Source organism: Impatiens glandulifera, chromosome 8 (genome assembly GCF_907164915.1).
Source record: "Impatiens glandulifera chromosome 8, dImpGla2.1, whole genome shotgun sequence".
Lineage (NCBI taxonomy): Eukaryota > Viridiplantae > Streptophyta > Magnoliopsida > Ericales > Balsaminaceae > Impatiens > Impatiens glandulifera.
Window position 1 is genome coordinate 9,308,514 of NC_061869.1, and position 24,848 is coordinate 9,333,361.

The following is a 24,848-nucleotide window of genomic DNA, read 5'->3' on the forward strand; positions in this document are numbered from 1 at the left end:
GAGTTTATATGCTATTAGGATTCACGACATTCCCCATTCCTTAAAAGCCTCCTTATAGAACGAGGTTATTTGCAGAAATCGTTCACAGAATTCTAGAAACTGGGATTGGAAGAATGTCCAGTCTTCCCAAGTTGAATCTTCTATCGTTGTATGAGTCTACTAAATCAAGTTTTGTGCCACGAGGTGACTTCTTCTTTTAATCAATCTTCTTTCTAATACTGATTCTGGTTGTAATTGTATCTCTCCAGCTTCTTCGATGAAAGATAACATTGTTTGTACCTCTTGAAGTATTCCTAACTTGGCCTTGAGAAGAGAAACATGAAAAACAGGATGTATCTTAGAGTTCTCAAGTAATTTTAATTTATAAGCAACTTGACCTAACTTTTCCAAAATGATAAATGGGTCGAAAAATTTGTTGCTAGTTTAATGTTTTTTCTTGCTGCAACTGTAGTTTGTTAACAAGGCTGCAATTCAGAAATACCCAATCTCCCACGATAAATATGTTGTATTGTCTTTTGCGATCCGCATACTGCTTCATTCTGTTTTGTGCCACAACTAAATTATTTTCATTGCTCGACTCATTTAAACTCTTTGCTTTAGGAATTCCTCCACTACTCCTACTAATGTCTTCACCATATTTCCCATTGGCAAAGGTATTGGAACAACTCCATATAGTGCTTGATAGAGAGTCCGTTTCAACGATGAATAAAAAATTGTATTATACCACTAATCAAACAATACTAACCACTTGCTCCAAATTTAGGTTTATATTCGCTCATGCACCTTAGGTAAGCTTCTAAACACTAGTTCATCGTCTTTATTTGTCCATCCATCTCTGAATGATAGGTAGTACTTAAAAATGATTTTACTCCAATAATTTTTAGCAGCTCCTGCCAAAAGTGACTGATGAATATGTTGAGTTGTGGAGCACACACTTATAATAAACTCTACAATAGTCAATTAAAGTTTATTGGGTTTGTATTTGAGTTTGAGTTTGGATCTGACCAAAAGTTGTTTATGTTTTATTAACTGAATGTTTACCCTATAAATATGTTATTATTAAGAGTTTGCGGAGATCAGACATAATTATAGAGAGATAAAGTGTGAGACAAAATTCTGTATTTCTTCTTCTTCATAGTAAAATCTGGTGGCGGTTGAAGTGGACGTAGCTCATTTGAGCAAACCACTATAAATTTGTGTTTTCTTTCATTCTTTTTTTTTTGCGTTTTTATAGATCGTTTCAAGCAGGTCGGATTTGAGAGATCCAAATCATAACAACTGGTATCAAAGATGCTAGGATAAATCAAAGCATTGGAAACGATGAAAAGTGAGAACAATATAGGTCACGAGATTGGAAGATTTGATGGAACATATTATGTATTCTAGAGGATGCAGATTGAGGATTATCTTTATGGAAAGAAGCTTCATATTTCTTTGAGTGAGAAATTAGAGAAGATTGATGAATATGAATGGAAACTCCTTAATAGACAAGTTTTGGGAGTTATCCAAACGCTAGCCAAAGCTATTGCTCACAACATAACAAAGGAGAAGACCAACATGGGTCTGATGAAAGCTCTCTCTAATATGTATGAGAAATCATCCACTAACAGCAAAGTATATTTAATAAAAAGACTCTTTAATTTAAGAATAATTGATGGTACTTCTGTCACTACTCATTTGAACGAATTTAATACAATTGTGAATCAACTACTACTAGTTGAGATTGATTTTGGGGACGAAGTTAGTGCCATGATTTTGTTAGCATCTCTACTGAGAACCTATGATGGAAACAATTAGTAACTCTGTTGGAAATTCTAAGTTGAGATTTATTAAATTTAGAGATCGAATTCTTGCTGAAGAAGTTCGTAAAATTGATTCTGATGAAACGTCAAAGGTTTTGCTTTAAATGTTGAAAATATGGGCATATGTAATAATAGAAATTTACATATGAGGTAAGAGAAGATCTATATAGAGGAATAGGAGGAGTCAGTATAAGTCTAGCGAACATTTGATTGTTGGAATTGTAGTAAGCAGGGTCACTTGAAGAGGAACTACAAAGCACCGAAAAGAAACGGTGATGATAAAAATAATGCAACTAATGCAGTTACATAAACTATCACTAATGCGTTGCTCCTATTTGTTGATAACCTGATAGATTCATGGGTTTTGGACTCAGGGTCGTCTTTTCACACAACTTCCCATAAAGAATTAATAGAGAATTACGTGACTAGAAATTGTGAGAAAGTTTATCTCACAGATAGTGAACCATTAGATATTGTTGACATGGGGACATCAAATTAAAGATGACAAACAATTATGATTAGAAAATTAATAAAGTGAGACACATTCTAAGTTTAATGCGCAATCTAATTTCTGTTACACAACTTGATAAAGAAAGTCACATTTTCAGTTGTGAAAATGGTGCGTGGAAGGTGACTAAATGAGCAATAGTTGTTGCTCGAGGTTACAAAATTGGAACGTTATACACGAATTTAACTTGTAGAGAAACCTTTTTTATTGTAGTTGATGACTCAAAGAATAGTGAGTTATGGCATTTCATGTTGGGTCATATGTGCAAAAAAGTGATGAAAATTATTTTAAATAATGGAATGATTCCAGAACTGAAGTCTATTGAACATCAATTATGTGAAAACTGCATTTTTAAAAATGACATCATGAGTGAGTTTCTTAAAGATTGGGAAAGATCGCAAGAAAGAAAGACTAGAGTTGGTACACACTGATGTGTGGGGACATGCACCTATTTATTCTATTGGAGGATCACACTACTACGTGATGTTTATAAATAATTCGACGAGAGGGATATAGGTATATTTTATGAAGAATAAATCTGATGTATTTGTGCTTTTCAAAAAGTGGAAGGCTTTGGTTGAAAATAAAACAATTAGGAAGATTAAATGCTTGAGATCTGACAACGGAGGCGAGTACATCCGTTCAGATTTCAGAGAATATTGTGTTTTAAATGTGATCAGTATGATGAAGACTGTTCCACAAATGCCTCAATAGAATGAAGTAGCTGAACGAATGAATTGAACATTAAACAAGCGTACTAAAAACATTGAGATTGCATGACGGGATGCCTAAAACCTTCTAGGAAGAAGCTATCAATATTGTTGCCTACTTGATAAATATAAGACTCTTTGTTCCTCTTGAATTAAGAATTTCAGAAGAAGTTTGGAGCAATACAAAGGTAAACATTTCTTGTTTGAAAGTGTTTGATTGTTTATCATATGTTCATATTAATGAATGTGATAGGAGCATGCTTGATCCAAAGTCTGATAAATATATTTTTATTGGTTTTGGGGATGTCGAGTTTGATTATCGTTTTTGGGATAATCAAAATCAAAAGATTATTCGTAGCAGGAATGTTATCTTCAATGAACAAGTTTTTTACAAAGATTGTGTTAGTAAGACATTATATGGTAATTCCAAGTTTGAAGAGACTGGTACGATCGATTTGAGAGATTTTTAACTGAATAATACCAACTGTCAAAGAAGACCAATGTGTTGATGAAGATAAAATCGTTGAGAATGTGGTCATAGAGGTAAATCAGCAAACACCAATTATATAGTTGAGAAGATCGTCAAAAATCGAAAAGTAGTCAAGAGGTGATCCCCATCTCTAAACTATATCTTGTTAGCAGATAGAGACGAACCAAAATGATACGAGTAAGTAATACAATATTATTAATCAGTTAAGTGGGAGTTTGAAATGAAAGATGAGATGGACTTTTGACATCGAATCAAACTTGGGAGCTCACTAAACTACCAAAGGGAAAAAAATTACTTCACAACAAATGAATCTTTAGGATTAAAGAAAAATATGATAAAACCATGAGTTATAAGGCAAGGTTAGTTGTGAAAGTATTTCAACAGAAAGAAGGTATTGACTACAATGAGATCTTCTCTCTAATGGTCAATTTAATGACAATCAGAACTATTTTGAGTTTGGTTGTGAAAGAAGATCTTCTTCTTCAACAAATTAATGTCAAAACTGTTTTTCTTCATGATGATTTAGATGAAGAGATTAAATGCGACAACCACAAAGCTTTGAAATCAAAGAAAAATATGAGCTTGTGTGTAACTTCAGTTGGTCTTCTTCGTTAAGAAACCAGATGGAAAGCCGCTACCGATCGAGAGATGATAGAGTTAGTCTCCAAGTGGGAGATTGTTGAGTTATAGAGCTTACACATATAATAAATTTTACAATAGTTAATTAGAGTTTATTGAGTTTATATTTGGGTTTGGGTTTGGATTTGGGCATGACCAAGAGTTGTTTAGATTTTATTACCTAAATGTTTAACCTATAAATATGTTATTATTAAGAGTTTACGGAGATCAGACAAAATTTTAGAGAGTTAAAGTGTGAGACAAAAACTATGTACTACTTCTTCTTTATAGTGAAATTTGTTGGAGGTTGATGTGGGCGTTGCTCATTTGAGTGAACCACTATAAATTTGTGTCTTCTTGTATTTTTTTTTGCGTTTTTATAGATCGTTTCAAATAGATAAGATTTGAGGGATCCAAATCCTAACATAATATTGGATCTTGATCTGTAACAATTGATTGAGGCAATCCATGTAGTCTATAAATATTTCAATGAATTGATTCGCTATATGTGATGTTGTATAAAGATGCCTCAGTTTAATAAAATGATTATATTTAGTAAATTGATCCATCATCACTAAGATTGTTGTATATCCATCTGAAATAGGGAGTCCTTCAATAAAATTCATTGAATATGTAACTATGGTGAATCATGAATATGTAGTGGTTGTAGTAATTCCGCTTTTATAGATTTTTCATTTTTGAATCTTTGATGACATATATCACTTTGACCATATCTTGCACCTCCTTCTTCATTCTAGGCCAATACAAGTTTGTCTTAATTCGTTGATAAGTAGTCTGTGTTTCTGAATGTCCTCCAATACTAGATTTGTGTAGTAATGACAATATTTCTCTTCTCATATTTCCTTGGTTGCCTATATAAATTCGATTCTTGTATTTGATCACTTTTCCTTCATGTTTGTAGAGAGGGCATTTGTCTGGATGTGTTGTTAGTAGGATAATAAGTTTTTGCATTTCTTTATCTTTTTTTATAGAAGTCTTCAACTTCTTCTTACCATACTAAAGTGACTGTGGAAATCATTGTCAATTCTGCAGTTTTTCTCCTAGATAATGCATCAGCAACCATATTTGTTTTTCCTCTTTTATAGATAATGATATAATTAAATTCAAGAAGTTTGGATAACCGCTGTTGTTGTAATACTATCGTGATTTTTTGTTCCATTAGGAACTTAAGACTATGATGATCTATCCGAATAATGAAATGTCTCCCGTATAAGTAGTGTCGTTATTTAGTGACTTCCATAAGAACAACTAACAATTCTTTCTCATATGTGAGAAATCTCAAATGTATTTTAGAAATGACTTTACTTAGATAAGCAATAGGTCTTCCTTTCTACATTAGTACCGTCCCCATAATAACTCACATCTATTTCAACTTCAAGATCTACTAAATTTTTTGGTAATGCTAATACTGGGGTAGTCTTTAAAGCTTTTTTTAAACGCCTTGAAAGACTTATTTGTTTCATTACTCCATTTGAACATTCTTTTTTTAAGGAATTCATGTAATAGTTTTCTAATAACACTAAAATTGCATATAAGTCTCCGATAATATCCCGCTAATCCAAGAATTCCTGTTAAAGTTTTTATGTTTTTTTAAACTACCAGTCTTGAATACATAATATTTTTTGTGGATCAATTTTTTATTCCGTTTACACTACTAATCAAATGGCCCAAATAATATAATTTATTTAGTCCAAACGAGAATTTTGACTATTTAACTAGTAGGCCATTTGCTGTAAGAATCTTTAATAATTCCTTAAGTTGTTCCAAATGTAACTCCATATTAGTACTATAAATAATGATATCATCGAAAAATACCAATACATTTTTTCGTAATTTTTTTCTAAATATATCATTCCTTAATGCCTGAAATGTTGCAGGTGCATTAGAAAAACGAATGGCAAAACTCTAAATTCATATAGCCCCGAGTGAGTCCTAAGTATTATTTTATGTATGTCTTCTTCTTGTACTCGTATCTATTGATAACCCGCTCTCAAGTCTAGCTTTGTGAACACCGTGGCTCCATTAAGCTCATTCAGTAATTCAGCAACTCCAGGTAAAGGGTATTTGTCCTTAATATTAATTTCTTTAGTTGTTTATAATCCACACAAAATCGCCAAGTTCCATCTTTTTTTACTAAGATTACTAGTGAAGCAAAGAAACTGCTACTACTTCTAATAAAGCTTGACTTTTTTTTTTTTTTTATTTCTGAGACTAGAGCTTCAATATCTCCCTTTTGAATAAATAGATAGCGATACGGTCTTTGATTTGGAGGAACATCATCAACTTTGAGGTTTATTGCATGATCTGTAGCTCGAATGGGAGGTAGTTGACTGAGTTCTTCAAATAAGGATTGATATGGTTGGATTAAGCGAGGTATTCTCTCATCGATGTTTTCCCCTTTTGCATATTAATCTGTTTTGTTGAGTTATTTGCCTCTATGTGATATAATTGTTCTATAAATCTCTCAATCATTTCTTGATACTTTTACCCATCGTCTCACCGCTCATAAGCCTAAAAGACCCTTTTTCTTTTGTGTCGTATAGTCGAATTTTTAGTCCGTTTATTTAGCTGACGGGTCCAAATTTTTTCATCCAATCAACACCTAACACCTAACACCATGTCACAACCCACAACTTGAGTGTTCTAATAGTGAGTGAAAACTCATAATCCTGAATCTTCCAAGTTATAAGTTAGGAATGCTATGTCAACTATATCTAATAATGTCTGTCATTGAATTCGTCTCCTTGAGATTACAACCCAATTGTCTAGCCGTGCCTTCATCAATAAATGAGTGTGTATTGTCATTGTCAATTATAATTGAAATTTTCCTCTTCTTGAGTTGTCCCAAAATCTTTAGTGAATATTTGTTAGCTATTCCGTTTAGAGATTGTACTGATAGCTCTCTCTTCTACAACCACTTCATTTGAAACTACCTCCTTTCTTAGTTTTTCTTTTAATTCATTATCAGGATCTTCTATCACAAACATTTGACTATTATTTGTGCACACATGGTCTCATGTATATTTTACATCACATTTGAAATATAAACTCTTTTTGCGTTTTTATAAGCTCAATTTATTATTGTGTGGATCTAAATTAAATTATGACATTACAAATAAATATTCAATACATTCAATCTGAAGCCTGAAGTAGGTTTAAAATGATAAGGGATTTATGAAGACTTATTCTATGATATAAAATTATATAAAAATATTATAAATTTAAAAATCTTATAAAAAAATAAATTAAAAAAATACTTTGATTTATATATCTTATTATTGTAATTGGTAAGTGATAAGTCTGAAATTTATAAAAAAAAAAAATGCAAACAGACTAAATAATTAATAGTATATCTTGAGCATAGCTAAAGTTAACCACAAATAAATAATGAGAAAAATAGAATTAAAATGTTTCATTTTTTATTATTTTAAATCACAAATTTAAGCTAGATGCTTGGTTACTTAGATTTCTATTATAAAGACTTTTATCCATTTAAATCATTGTTATTGTTATGATTGTGATATTGTATTAAATTATTGGGATATTGATAAATAAAAATGACTTATTTTGAAATTGATAAATTCTAAATAAATATTTTAAGTAGTGTATACAAATATTTTTTTACTATAATTTTTTTCTCCCTCATGAATAGGCTGGCCAAATGTCCAACAACTATAGTTAGAAGCTCTACTTATATATATATCTATTCATTCAAATATTGAGATTGATGTAACGAAGAATAACTAAAATTATAAAAAAAATAGCAATATTATTATAAGAAATTAAATTTAATTTTTTTTATAAAATATAAAATTAAATAAAAAATATTAATAACATTATATCTGTGTCTATTTTAAGTTAGTTTATATTATTAAAACAAAGGAAAATGGTGATGTTTATGATATTATTTTAAATTATTGGAGAATAATAAAAGTTGATAAATAAAAAAAGGCTTAAGTTTACCCATTTTTTTTATTAATCCGAAAGTATAAAAATCATTTTTTTAAGTTCTTAAATCATAAAAGTTTAGTTTATAATTTTGTTTGATTGAGCTGAATTATGAAATAATAATAATAATAATAAATTTGTATTGTGACTGGGCAAGAAAATTCTGGCACGATGGCACGGATGAGGCAATACTGAGCCAAATATGGATTATTTGTGGACAACTCTCTTCTCCTTACAAATAGATTTTATCTTTTTAAAGATTTTTTATTTTTTTTTGGTGATTCCAAATATAATGTGACTAAGTGCAAAAATAAATAAATAACAAGTGCAAAAAAAGAAAATAGCAATTTTTTTTTGGAGAAGGGTTCTCTATCATCCCTAAACCATTCCATAGTTGAACGTATAAAAGATCCTGGTGATTACAAGCTGATCACCAATTAGTTATGTTTTATTTTATAATTTTACATGTATTAATTATTGATTTGAATATTCAAAATATTATATTAGAGTCAAATACTTAATTATTTGAAAAAAGAAGTTTTTGAGAAAAATTAAACGGACAAAATATATATATCATTTAATAATTTTTTTTTTAAGAATTAGATAACTAATACAATAATATTATTATTTTAGATAGTCAGGGGATAATATTTATATATATATATTATATATAATAATTATAAATTATATATATTTATATATTTACACAATCTTCATTAATATTGCAGTAATAATTTTTAAATGTAAATTTTTACGTAGTAGTAGTAGACTAATAATTACATTTTATAAAATAAAATATTAATTTTGAAGTATTGTTTTGACATATTATTTAATATTAGTTGAAAAAATTTTAAGTATGTAATTTTAATCATTAAAAAAAATAATTAAATTGATGTGATTTTTTTTATATATTTTGTTAAAAAAGATTAAAATAAAAAATTAGCAATAATAATATAAAAAATTAGTGATATATATATATATATATATTTATATATCTATAGACATACATATATCTATTTATATAGACATAAATATGTATATCATATCATTGAAAAAAATAAAAATTACTTTTTTTATAAATTAATTAATTTTTTGATATATTATTAATATTTATAAAAGAGATATTAAGTATTTTTTTAATATTTAATTTTAATCATTTAAAAAATAATTGAATTGAAATTAATATAATATAATAAAATTTAAAAAATAAATAATTTTGTTTTTACTAATATTGATAAATAATTAATTTTAGTAGATTATATTGTATTGTTAGACAATTTTTTTTTTTATATCTACTACTTGTTTATTTATAAAAGGAGATGGGACTAAGGAAACCTCACAATGATTTTACCCTAATTATTCTTTTATTTGTCCAACTTCTTCTCTTATTCTTACAGTTGCAGTTTCTGACTTCTTAAGAGTTTCAATGATCAGTTAAGGTTAGAATTAAGTTGAGATTTAAATATCATACAAACGAAAACGGCTAAAGAAGTTAATGTCAGTGTTAAGTTGAGATTCAAATATCATACAAACGAAAATTGCTAAAGAAATTAATGTCGGTGATGATCTATATCGAAACTTAGGATTTTGGTGGTGTGCCGCTTCTATCACCGTGCCCACGTGGTATATTTTAGGAGTTTATGATTTATCATGATTTATACTGAGAAATTCTAAATTTTCCTTGAATCAAATCTATTTTTATGTATTGCAAATCTAACTAATAAAATAAAAATATATAGTTTTATTTTGATTTATAGGTAATTGTAATACTTTTAATGAAAGAAAATTATATTAGTTGAAATTTGTTATTTCTAGTTAGATATTAATTTTAAATTAAATTATTGAGATTATAAATAAATTTTATAATAAAACACATATATAATATATTATTTTGATGCAAGTATAAAAGTATCACAAGATTTAAGAGGGCTTAAATAATGTGTTTCATGAATTTGAGCACATATATACTCAATTCTTCTAAAATGATAAAATTATTTAAAAATTGTAATATAATAATTAAATTAAAACTAATATAATAAATTAAAAAAATAAGTAACTAATAAAAAAAATTGATTTTTTGACTCAATCCTTAAAAAATAATTAATTTGTCATGTACTATGAGATTGAAGTTATTATTGAATAATTAATAAATAAATGATAAAATTGTAAAGTGTACAAACTGTTGGACAAAAAATTATTTTATATCTACTACTAATTTATTTATAAGAAGACACGGGCCAAAGGAAACCCCCCACATTGATTTTGCCCTAATTATTCTTTTCTCATTTTTTTGTTTCTTTGCTGTATCATATTGTTATTAAGGTGGTAGGTAACCAAAGTCTGATGATTCAACACTAATGTCTCTTTATCATTGTTCAGAAATGCCTAACAACAATCTTGTTCTTCGTCTAGATATCCACTCTTTTTGGATGGATTACTACTTAAAAAAAGAGAGTAGATATTTAGGTGACGAAAAATATGAGATTGATAAATTGTGTATTTTTGCTGAAATATGTGAATAAAGATAAAGAGCTATTAACATTTTTACATTATCAGACTTTGTTACATACAACTTTTATTAAAAAGATACATTATCTAAACTAGTATTTAGCCCGTGCATTTGCACGAGTAATAATATAAAAAACCGCGAAAAAAATTATGGATAACATTTTTAATTTTATTTTTAACCGTTTTAAGTTTATGGATAGGTCAACACATAATCCGACCCAAGTATCCATTTACTCAACATTATTATATATTAGTTAGTTAAAAAGTTGAACTTATATTAATATTAAAACGTCCCGCATTTATCAAATTTGGTGTTTGAATTTAAAATATAAAGTCTTTGTAGTCTAGTTGGTTAAAGAGTTGTACTTATTTTGTTAGGTTGTAAGTTCGAAACATACTTCTAGCATTTTTAATTTTATTTTTAACCGTTTTAAATTTAAAAACGGGTCAACCCACAATCCGACCCAAGTATCCAAATTAACCACAGCTCTCGACCCGGCAATCCGGACACTTTAAAAATTAAGCATCATTATATATATATAGATTACTCTAAATGTATATAGTTGATGAAAGTAAAGATTTTTTTTGATCATATGAATATATTTAGATAAATGATAATTAAATTATTGAAAAAATTATTAATTACATAATTACTCACCATATTTAAAATTTTGTGTAATTAAAACTTATTTTTGTTTTTGTATGATGTACTTATTGTCGGGGCGGCTCTAGAGTAAGCCCAACAAGCTCACGGGTTGGCTAGAGGCAGCCATTTAATTGTAAACAATAGGATTTTAGTTAAGTTTATTAGTTTTTTAACATAATAGTGTGTAGCTTAGTCGTTTAAGATAAAAATAAGTTAATTTTATATGATATTAATAATTAAAAAAATTAATAATATTAATATTACAAATTTATTTTAAAGTAATTTTGTGATATGCTATTAATATTAAATAATAATAATAATATTAAGTATTTTTTAATATGTAATTTTAAGCGTTTAAAAAATAATTAAGTTAAAATTAATATAATAAAGTTTAAAAAATAGGTAACTAATAAATAATTAACTTTTGATAAAATAATTAATTTTTCAAGCTTTAAAATTAAAGATATTTTATTATTTTAAATTAAGATATATTTTATTGGGAAATTTGATGAAATAACCCTCATAAGAAGGTTATTACCATATATAGCATGCCTTTACTAATTTTTTCATTTTTAACCTTTTGCCAAGCCAATTTGTCACTTTTGCCCTTTATTTAAAAAAAAAAAATTTGATTTTCTTTTTCTTTTCCCTTTCCTTCTCCTTTCCCTCCCTCTCTCTCTTTTCAACTTCCCCCCGAAGACAATCGATAAAGCCGAAACATCGACGATGTCCTCTCCTCCGAACCCCGACGAGCCTCCGACGACAAATAAGAGCCTCCGACGAGAATCAGAACTCCAGAACGACGAATGTGAGTTTATCTTTCATGTTTTCCCGTTTCTATCCGAGTTTTCCCGTTTTAGGTTTAGGGTTTTAGTGTTTATTGTTTAGGTTTAGGTTATTGGATGACTGAATCGTTTTGGGTTTAAAATGCATATGTCGAAGGCTGTTGCAGACGAATGCGCATCTGTCGCAGACGAATGCACATCTATCGCAGACGAATTCGCATATGTCGCAGACGAATGCGCATTCGTCTACGACAGGATCGGGAGCTCAACCTCGGAGTTCGTTGCTTCGGAGAAAACTCACCCTCAACCTCAACCTTCGTTCGTATTGCTTTTTTCCGTCGTCGGGGGCCGGATAGTCGTCGGGGGAGAGGAGAAGAAGAAGATGATGGTGGCTTCGTTCTAAGTTGTTTCGTTAGTTCTTTCGGCTTCGTCGTCGGGGGAGAGGAGAAGAAGAATAAGATGATGGTGGCTTCGTTGGTTCCTTCAGCTTCGTCGTTATCGATCGTCTTTAGGGGTAGGGGAAGTTGAAAAGAGAGAGAGGGAGGGAAAGGAGAAGGAAAGGGAAACGGAAAAGAAAATCAATTTTTTTTTTTAAATAAAGGGAAAAAGTGACATTTTTCTTTGGCAAAAGGTTAAAAATGAAAAAATTAGTAAATGAATGCTATATATATGGTAATAACCCTCTTACGAGGGTTATTTCATCAAATTTCCCCTATTTTATTAACAAACTCAATGTCAATATATAAATATTGTATTCTCTCTTTCATAATAAGATTGGGTTAAAATTGATAAAATATCTAATTAAAATTAAAAGGTGTAAAAAATTGTTGGATAAAAATATTTTTTATACTAACTCCTAATTATCCTTTTTATTCTCTTTGTCTACTACAGTTTCAAATTTTTCAAAAAATCTCATAAACTAATTGAGGTTAGAGTAATTTGAAGATTCAAATATCATATAAAAAAACTGCTAAAAAAGTTAATTGAGGTTAATTAGAGTAATGTGAAGATTCAAATATCACCGTGCACAGCCGTTGTATACGACCATTAACCTCCTTCTCCATTCCCCTAAAGTTGTTCCTTATATATCTCCTTTTGTTATAAGTTTTTTTTAGGATAGATAATTTTAGGACCTTGTAATTTATCAAGGTACTTACTATCCTTATTTAAAGTGAGCAAAATGAGGTTTGGCATGAATCATTGATCTGAAGTGAACAAAATCAGGTTTGAAAGGAATCAACTTGTAAAAATATTTTTGTTTTGATGTATAGAATTCTAATTGTAATATCTTGACGAAATAAAATGAGTTGAATGTGCTTTGTAATTTTTTTTATACAGATTAATTCTCTGAAAAAATATTATGATAAAATTATATATAAAGGCTTTCTATATAAATATATTGAAAATTTAAATTATTATAAAAAAATAATTTAAAATCTTAATAAAATATAAAAATAAATAAAAATATCATGATATTATATATTTAATTATATTTATTACTTTATTAGTATAAAATAAAAAATAGTAATAATAGGATGCGTATCATTTTTTATTTCTTTAATTATAAACAATACATGTCACAATCAAAATATTTAATATTTTTTCATTCTTTCATTATTTAATGTTTAAAATAAAATTTAATAATTTATCTTTCTTTAATTTTTTATTATTAAATTATTATAAATAATATTTTAAAATTATTAATACATAACATTATATATATATATATATATATATATATATATATATATATATATATATATAATTTTAAATGTATTATCAAATAATGTTTGTTATTATTTATTTTATTTAAAATTAAATCAAAAGACAAATTATTAATTATTAAAATATTCAATTCAAATTATAAAATACTGATATTGAAAATAAATGTAACTTAAATTATGAATTATTAATATTTAAATAAAAATAAAAAAATAATTATTTAGAGGTAAAAGTTAACATAAAAATAAAATATGAAAAAATATTTTAAAGAGAGAAAGGAGAGTTTAAAATATATATATTTTTTATTAATTTGTAAAATAAAATATTAATTTATAATTATTGTTTTGACATATTCAAATATTAGTTAAAAACAAATATTAAGTATTTTAAATATATAATTTTAATCATTAAAAATATTTAATTTTAAATTATTATAATAAATTTTAACAAAATAAGTAATTAGTGAAGAATTATTTTTTTTAATATTTTTGTAAGAGTATTAAAATTAGAAATTAACAATAATAATATAATAAAGTGATATTATATAGTAAAAACTACTGAAGAGTCAGTTTCACTAGATAATAGTGATATGGTCATAAAACTACTATCAGATATGGATATAGCATATTATAAACGATCCTATAATTTTCTACATATAGGACTAGTGCAGGTGGCATTTAAACCTTTAACCTTAGAAGGTTTACTAGAGAGCTTTATGGCAGCCCTAAGAGATGGAAGAAACCTAAATTGGAAACAATCCCTAATGAGAATAATACAGTCCAGTTTAGCTCAAGGACCAGTTTATTTTAACGTTTTTCCAAACTTACAATTATCTTTATCTGACGCTAATATAACTGACTCCCTAACATTAAATGTTAAAACACATGGATATAATTATGCTCCCGGATCGGAAGTAATGTGTGTTTGTTATAGAATATATTATAAACCATTATTCACTTTAAATCAACTTTGTAGAATAATGGACAAACCCAATAATGAGACAATTTTAATACAAACAAATTGTGATAAATCAAACATAACTAGTAGGAGACCAATTAAATGGGAAGAAATATCGTTCCCAGATAACTGGAAAATAGAACAAGCTGTACCTGTAAAACCACAGGTCCAGAATCATAATAATATATTAGATATTTGTCAAAGTGAGGAAGGAAGTGTCGAAGTAAGATTTGACACACACCTAAAGTTATGTCCAATACAAAGACATAGCTCTATCAAATCATATATCTCACCATTAGATTATAAGGTTGAGTATCCCTCTAGGGCATCCACCTCTCAAATAAGGGAATCAACGTTTTCAGAAGATTCAACTCCAATTACAGAAAGATTATATATCAACAGACAAAATATTGTTAGGGAAAATAACACTCAAACTCTAAATGAACCTGAACCGACAATGTCGGAAATGAACTTTTCTATTTAAATGATTATTACACCCAAAATAGATTTCAATACTGGCTCTACAGCCAGAAAAATAATTTCAAATGAATTCAAAAATCCGGGATATACCCAATTCAGAAAATGATTTTTTGAAAGTTTTCACACCAACGAAATAAAACAATTCGAAAAAGAATTTTATGAGTTCTGTACTGCGAAAAATGCTTTAATTCCTTTTACCTCTTGGTTCATAAGCACCTATGTTAAAAATTATATTTCGGTAATTGAAAGAACTTTCAAATTAGAATCAGGAAAAAACTATCTAGGGACATATCCACCCCAACAACCTTTCCATATTGAAAAGGGAGAAAAAATAATAAATTTCGCGCCATACAAAAATTTAATTGAAAATGATACGCTCCCAATAACATGCAAGCATATCAATAATATGTTTGAACAACAAAACTACACAAGTCTGTTCCTAAATATTCTAGGAGAACAGTTACAATGCATGGAAAATAAAATTGAAAAATTAATAAAATCTTTAAATGAAATCAAACAGGAACGTCAAAAATAATTCCAAAAGAAAAAGAAGCTTTACCAACTTTCCAACCACCTCCAATCATATCTGATTTCAAACTAAGGCCAATGCAAGAGTTTGAGAAAATTCTTGAAGAAAAATTTAGCAAGCTAAGCATTAAAACCTTAGACAAGGAAAACAGAGATCATATTAATAAAATAGATAAATGGGCTGATAAACCTATACAAAGTAAATTTTACTACAATAGACCAACACCAATGGATGTTTTACATGAAGAATACACAGATACAATTGATATTAATTATTCAGGAAACAAAATCTATGAATGGAATATTGATGGATATTCAAACAAACAAATTTATAACACAGTACATAGGATGCTAATGTACTCAACAGTTTGTAAAAATAGTAAAAATAGTGATAAAACAATAGCAACAATGATTATTGCCGGATTCACTGGACAATTAAAGGGCTGGTGGGATAATTATTTTTCCCAAGAAAATAGAGATTCTATTCTTAACACTGTAAAACAAGAAAACAATAGCCTAACTGAACATGCAGTTTATACATTAGCAATTAACATCATTGAAAACTTCACGGGAAGGTTCAGTGATAATAGTGATACAATTAGAACATTATTACAGAACCTAAGGTGCAAGACACTCTCGGATTTTAGATGGTACAAAGATACCTTTCTAAGTAGAGTAATGGAACTACCAGAATGTAATAATGTACATTGGAAATCCAAATTTATAGATGGCCTCCCTAGCTTATTTGCTGAAAGGGTTAGAAGAAATCTCAAAAAGAGTCATTCAATGATACCATATGAAAATTATACATATGGTGTATTAATAGATACCTGTATACAGGAAGGACTAGCCTTATGTAATGAAATAAGGTTAAACCAACAAATTAAAAGACAGAGTCAAAATGAAAAACAACAATTAAGTCAATTTTGCCAACAATTTGGAATAGATAGTCCTACATCTAGAAAAGAGAAAAGGGTGAAATATAATAAATTTCACAAATATAGAAAACCATTCCGAAAGTACTCGGACATAAAAAATGAGAGGAGGGAAGAAAATGTTAAAAACAAGTCAAAAAATTTCAAAAATAGTAAGAAATGCTACAACTGTGGAAAATTAGGACACACCTCAAAATTCTGTTGGGCAAAGAAAAAAATTAATAATCTTGAAATCCCAGAAGACACAAAAAGATTAATAATACAAACTTTACAAAACTCAGAATCTGAAGAATCTGGTTCAGATTCAATACCTAGTGATTCTGAAATAGATGACCTAGATAATGAAAATATTTCGGAATCAAGCTCGGAAGACTCTGAATGTGAGCCTTGCCGATCAGGATTAAGTTGTCCTAAAAAGGAAACAAATAACCTAGATCAAAATATTGACAAATCAGAATTATATAGAATCATATCTCAATTTTCAGATATGAAAGTTAATGTTTTAACATCAAATCTTGCTTTTGAATTACTAAAAGCCATCAAAGACCCAGAATTAAGAATGCAGATCATAGATCAGTTTAATTCTGAAGAAGGAACTTCATCCTCTAAAAATGAAAAGCCCGAAGAAAAGAGATTCAATTATAATAATCATAATAAATCTTACACTATGAGTGAAGTAATGAATCAACTCAGACACAAGATTCAAAACAAAGAAGAGAATACAACACTCACAAATCTTTACAAAGAAATTAATAATTTAAAGGAAGAAATTAAGATATTAAAAAAGAAGAATGTTATACAAGAGTCTAGAATAACTAAGCTTGAGGATAACCATAACGAAAAAAATCACTATAATGACAACAAAGTAGAAATTGAAGAAAATATCTTCTCAGAAATTTTTTTATCCACAATAGAAATGGTTAAATCCCAAAAATGGCACATAAAAATATCTCTCCTAATAGATAATCATTATACAAGATCATTTACTGCTCTTGTTGATAGCGGAGCAGATTTAAATGTTATTCAGGAAGGACTAATCCCTACTAGGTATTTTCATAAAACAAGTCATACCCTGTGGCATGCAGGGGGAGATAAACTCCAAATCCAATATAAACTTCCAAAAGCTTATATATGTACTGATAATAAATGCATTCCTCAGAGCTTTATACTTGCTAAAGATATATCAAATCAGGTCATACTTGGAACCCCATTTTTAAACACAATCTACCCCATTAAGATGATTAATAATAAAGGTATTACAGGAACCTTCCAGAAACATGATATTTTTCTAGAATTTATTGTGGAACCGTTTACTAAAATGTTACATAGTATATATGATAATATCAAAGCAAAACAAGATCAAATATATTTTCTAAAGCAAGAAATAAGTCTAATAACAATAGATGAACAACTAGAAAATCCTAAATTACAAGAAAAAATAGCTCTGCTAAAAGACCAACTTTCAATAGATATTTGTAATGAACATCCTAATGCATTTTGGGATAGAAAGAAACATATAGTTTCACTACCATATGAGGAAGCTTTTAATGAAAAGAATATTCATACAAAGGCAAGACCTTGCCAAATGAATTCAGAATATCTAGAATTATGCAAAAAAGAGATAGATACACTACTGCAGAAGGGATTAATAAGTCCATCACAATCACCTTGGTCATGTACGGCTTTCTACGTAAATAAACATTCAGAAATCGAAAGAGGCGTGCCAAGGTTAGTAATAAACTATAAACCCTAAACAAAGTATTAAAATGGATTAGGCACCAAATTCCTAATAAAAAGGATCTGTTAGATAGACTGTATGATAGTTTAATATTTTCAAAGTTTGACTTAAAATCAGGATATTGACAAATCCAGATTGAAAAATCTGACAGGTATAAAACAGCATTCAATGTCCCTATAGGACATTATGAATGGAATGTAATGCCATTTGGATTAAAAAATGCTCCATTCGAATTTCAAAAAATTATGAATAATATCTTTAATCCTTATAGCACATTTATAATTGTTTACATTGATGACATATTAGTTTATTCAAAAACAATTGAAACTCATTTCAAACATTTAAATATGTTCAAAACAATAATAACTCAAAATGGACTAGTAATTTCTAAACCAAAAATGGATCTTTTCAAAACAAGAATAAGGTTTTTAGGTCATATCATTGAAAAGGGAAATATTACTCCCATTAACAGAAACATAGAATTTGCGGAAAAATTCCCTAATGTGATCACTGATAAAACACAGTTACAAAGATTTTTAGGTAGCTTAAATTATGTGGCTTCATACTATAAAAATCTAACAGAAGATACATCAATCTTATATGAAAGACTGAAGAAGAACCCTAAACCATGGTCAAACCATCATACAGAGGCTATTATGAGAATTAAAAATAAAGTAAAGGTACTCCCTTGTTTAATGATAAGTAACCCGAATTGGGAAAAGGTAATTGAGACTGATGCATCTGACACAGGATTTGGAGGAATACTAACTCAATTAGATCCAGAAACAAAACAGGTCTATCTTGTCAGATTCCATTCAGGGAAATGGAACAACTCTCAAAAGAATTATGCAACAGTCGCATAATTCTGACGATAGTCAAATGTGTTTTAAAATTCCAAGATGATTTATATAATCAAAAATTTATTATACGAACAGATTGCAACGCAGCTAAATTCATGTTCCAGAAAGATTTTAAACATGATGTATCAAAACAAATGTTCACCAGATGGCAAGCTCATTTAGCCCCATTTGATTTTGAAATATCATACAAAAAAGGGATAGATAATAATCTCCCTAATTTCTTGACCCGTGAGTTTTTAAATTTACAGGAATGAGCGGAAGGGGTTATGATTCTTTCTCTAATAGAGGAAGAGGATATATATATATATATATATATATATATATATATATATATATATATATATATATATATTATTGAAAAAAATAATAATTACTTTTAATATAAATTAATTTTAGAATAATTTTATAATATACTAGTAATATTAAATAAAAAGGTATTATATAATTTTTACTAAGTAATTTTTATGATTTAAAAAATAATTAAATTAAAATTAATATAATAAATTAAAAAAATAGGTAACTAATAAAAATTAACTTTTTGACTAAATCCTTAAAAAATATTAATTTATCATATACTAAGAAAAAAAAACATTTTAAAGAGAAAAAAAATAAGTAACTAATAAAAATTAACTTTTTGACTTAATCCTCAAAAATATATATTATATTATATTATATATATATATATATATATATATATATATATATATATATATATATATATATAAATAACAAAATATTAATTTATAAGTATTGTTTTGAATTATTCAAATAATAGTTAAAAATAAATATTAAGTATTTTAAATATATAATTTTAATCATTAAAAATTATATTTAAATTTAAATTATTTTAATAAATTTTAACAAGATAAGTAATTAGTGAAGATTTTTTTTTTTATATTTTTGTAAATGTATTAAAATAAAAAATTAATAGTAATAATATAATATTAATATAATAAAGTGATATTATATATATATATATATATATATATTAAAAAAATAATAATTATTTATATTACAAATTAATTTTAGAATAATTTGATGATATACTATTAATATTAAATTAAGAAGATATTATGTATTTTTTACTAAGTATTTTTTATGATATAAAAAGTAATTAAATTAAAATTAATATAATAAATTAAAAAAATAAGTAACTAATAAAAAAAATTAACTTTTTGACCAAATCCTTCAAAAAAAAAAAAAATAATTAATTTGTCATTTACTATGATTGAGGTTATTATTGAATAATTAATAAATAAATGATAAAATTGTAAGAGTGTAAAAAATGTTGGACAAAAAGATATTTTATACCTACGAACTAATTTATTTATAAGAAGACACGGCCCAAAGGAAACCCTCACATTCACATTGCCCTAGTTTTTCTTTTCTCTCTCCTAGTCTTCTTTTCTTTTATTCCGCCGCAACAATTTTTTGGTTTCTCTTGCTGTATCATCTTCTTAATATGGTTGTAGGTAACCAAAGTTTGATCTAATACTAATGTCTCTTTTATCATTGTTCAGAAATACACATGAAGACCTAACAACAATTTCTTCATCGACTATGTATCCTCTCTTTTTTTGATGGACTATTATTTTTGATTCAATTAAAAAAAGAGTAGATAGATGGGCGGAGAAGAAATAAGGGGTTAGTAAATTGTGTATTTCATCCGAAATATATATGTGAACAAAGATAAAGAGTTATTATCGATTTTATATATCATCAGACTTTGATTACATACAACCATATTGTTTTTGTTTTTGTATGATGTAGTTATTGTTAATGCATTCTTATTCTCAAACATTATTTACCCTTAGTCTAACTGAAGCTAAATTAGAGTGATTGAAGGTGCTAAGAGTGTTGTTGCTTCGCCTTCATCGCTCATTAGTATTCTTAAAATTGTAGTTAAGGGAATTTTTTTATCTCCTTTTTGTTCTCTAATTTGTGTTTTCATTCATAATCATCTTTTCGGTAAATGTACTTAACTAAAGTCTGATAATCAAATATCACCGACTCTTTATCATTATTTACATACTTTAGCGGATATGCACCTCAATACCAAATATGGTTTGACATTTCTACCATAATCTTTTTGAATCACGATTTACTAACTATGTATTCCTTCTTTGTCCAAACATCTAGTTTTTGTGCGACGAAGGAATACGTAGTTTGTAAATCGTAGTTCAAATTTATTGTTGTAAAAATGTCAAATCATTTATGATATTGAGGTGCATTTCCATTAAAATATGTGAACAAAAATAAAGAGCCACATGTATTGATTTTTTGTATATGATAGCTAAAAAAACATTCTCTTTAAATAATCTCAACAAAATTTCACTCTATCATTATATTGTACATCTAAAATGAATAAGTTTAATCAAATTTAAAACCAAAATTAATATAAAATAAATAAATTATAAAAGAATAAACAATAAATATATTAATATTTTTTTTAACCAAAAATAAGATTACAAATTATTTGAAATATAATTATCATTAAACTAGAACTATTAGAATCCAATAAGAAGCTATCTTACTCTTAGATCTAATAACATTACAAATCTAACCATTAAAATTAAATTTGTTACGTTTTTTTTTTCGGATATAAACAGAAAAATAGTCCAGACATTAATTTATGATAGGACACATCACCATCAACGGAGAAATTATTCAGAAAAATAGATATAACTGTTTATATCTATTTTTCTGAATAATTTGACTGTGGATGGTGATGTGTCCTATCTACTCAAGAAAATCCGTCTATCTGAATCTATGGATGAAAAAAGTTAGAATAATTTTTTTATTTTTTTTTAGTTATTTAACCGATAAATTGTCTTGAAATGAAGTGGAACAGTTGCGTCGTCGTTGTTGAGAATGAAACTAAAGAAGTAATCTGAAAATGGAGGTGAGAGATTTTCCCGGAATAAAATTTAGAAAAAAAATTGATATATCATGTATAGGAAAATTTTGTGAATAATTTTAACAAAAGTTAACCGTGTTATAACATCTTAAATGTTTAGAGTTTAAATTTAAACAAAAATAAATGTCTAAGAAGTAATTTCAAATAAGATCATGTATAAAGAAATTTCAAACTGATATAAATTTACATAAATTACTTAGTATACTTATATATTAAAATAGTGAAAATTAGAGTAATCTCATATTTGTTACTTTAACCATTTGTTTTGGGTAATTTGTGAAAAAATGTTATCTGTGGACGGAGAAAATTATAGTACTTTATTTTATTCGATATTTGTTACTTTAACATTTTCATTTGAAATATTTTTCTAATTAATTTATGACAAATTATATTATCTATTGACTTATTGACTGAGAAAATTATTTTTTTTTCCTTTATATGATATATGTTATTTTAACATATTTTCTCTAAACTATTTTTATGGTTAATTTATAGACAAATTATGTTATTTATGACGTAGAAAATTATAGTGTTTTTTTATTCAATGTTTATTACTTTAACATTTTTCCTTTTAACTGTTTTTTGGTTAATTTATCAAAAAATATGTTATTTGTGGGTAGAGAAAATTAGAATACTTTTTATCTTATATTTGTTACTTTAACAATTTCTGTATTAGTTTTTTTTTTTGTAATTGAAATTTGTTACTTCAACAATTTTTTATGAGCTGTTTTTCAGGATAATTTATAACAAATTTTGTTATTTATGGACGGAGTACTTGTGTTTATCTGATATTTGTTAATTTAACAGTTTAACTCTGAACTGTTTATGTCTAATTAGTTTAACATAAATGATGTTATTTATGGCGGAGAAAATTAAAATACTTTTACCTTTATTTTTCATCTGTCATTTCATTTTTTTGTCATTTTCCATTGTTAGGTGGAAGGAGAGAAAACTTATCATGAGAGAGTAGCCACAATTCTTGGCAATATCGAAGCTGAGGTAAGTATTCATTATCTTCTTATTGTTATCTTTTTAGATCCTTAAACTCATTAGGCCTTGTTTGATGAAGGGTTATTTGGATTTTATCCAAGGCATTGTTTGATGAAGAAAATAACTCTTTATCCCATCATCAATCGAATCATCAACACAAATACCAAAGTATCATTGCTGTATTGTTTATAACATTTTAACATATTAAATAATAGGAATATTTTAGTTTTTTTATCCACATTAGCCACTTTTTACATCAGGCAAGTTTCTTTCTTTATATAAAATGAAAATACAGGGTATTTTGGATTACTTGGATAACTGGTTTGGTTATTTCCAACTGAACTTGTGCGGTATGGTTGATTAGGAGTTGTATGATTGGATGGTGGGTTATTTGAGATGAAGCTCAAATAACCCAAACTGAACAATGCCCATATTATTCCAAATAATTCTAAATCAAACAAGCTATAAACATTTATCTCATCATCAAATCACTTCATTAATCAAATCTTCAACTAAAACTCCCTTAGTATAAATGATATTTTATCTATCTCTTTAACCCAAAGAACTCACCTTTTCATCAAATAAGATTTTTTAAAAAACTTCAAATTATATTTTAGAAAAAGAAAACTACATCATCAAGCAAGCTCTAATTCTGGTTTGGATTGGATAATAGATGGTATCTGAGAAGCAAAGAAAAGAGTCTGCTCCTCCTGCAATGCAATCAACAATCGGCCCAGAGAACAAAAAGTATTTCTTAGCGGAGGTAACATGTAATAAATCTTATATATAAACTAATTTGTTAGGAAATCCAGCCTTGTACAAACGAGTGTTAATCAATTGTAGGCCATGCATGGATTTGAGGCCTCATCTGATAAGGAGCTGAGTTTGAATGAGGGTGATTATGTTGTTGTCAGAAGGGTTTCCTGATCTCTCGGATTCCCTGTCTTATAATTCATCATAATTTTCATTTGTTTGACGATGCTAGTTAAGTTGCTGCTGCTTTCACAGGTGAGTACTTCTGGATGGTCGGAAGGAGAGTGTAAAGGTAAAGCTGGATGGTTTCCGACAACACATGTGGAGAAACGTCATCGCCTTCCCACCAGCACTTCACCTGATCATGCTGAGGTTTACTAAACTAAACATGATCAGTTTGAATTTGTTCTCTCAGTTCGTTGGTTAGTTTGGCGAAATATCAGTTTGTTTTCCATACGACGTTTATTTGTATTATCTACTAGTACGATGAACTAGTTCAATGTATTGATTGTGTTTATTTGTGCTCGAGATTACTATTATAATAATAATATTTATTATTTGTATGTTATGTGAAACTAAATGAAGAGTTATTATGGCAGTTACAAGAAATTTGAATTTGTTAAGTATCTAATTTAATTATTAATTTAGATGAGGTAATATTAAGAATATAGTTTAGTTAGACATTTTTTTCTGTCTAGACTCAACTTTAAAAATTATTTTCAAACAGACCTAGATTAAACCTAATCAAGTTGAATTCCACAACATCAAATCCTTGTTTTAAAATAGATCCAATAATACATAATGCTTAAACCTAATCAAGTTAGATTCCACCAGATGCATGGTATTTTCAAATAGATCCACCAATATATATTAAGTTGATTCAACATCATGAAATTCAAAAATATGAGTGAAAAAAGAGATCACAATTTCTG

At 27.4% G+C, this 24,848-nt stretch overlaps 1 long non-coding RNA gene across 1 annotated transcript; it reads left to right on the forward strand.

The window, feature by feature from the left end:
• The first annotated feature begins 23,096 nt into the window (after positions 1-23,096).
• LOC124912649 lies at positions 23,097-24,083 on the forward strand. The gene is made up of 3 exons (XR_007096704.1): positions 23,097-23,172; positions 23,837-23,926; positions 24,007-24,083. It is a non-coding gene; the product is annotated as an uncharacterized LOC124912649 (long non-coding RNA).
• Positions 24,084-24,848: the final 765 nt, after the last annotated feature.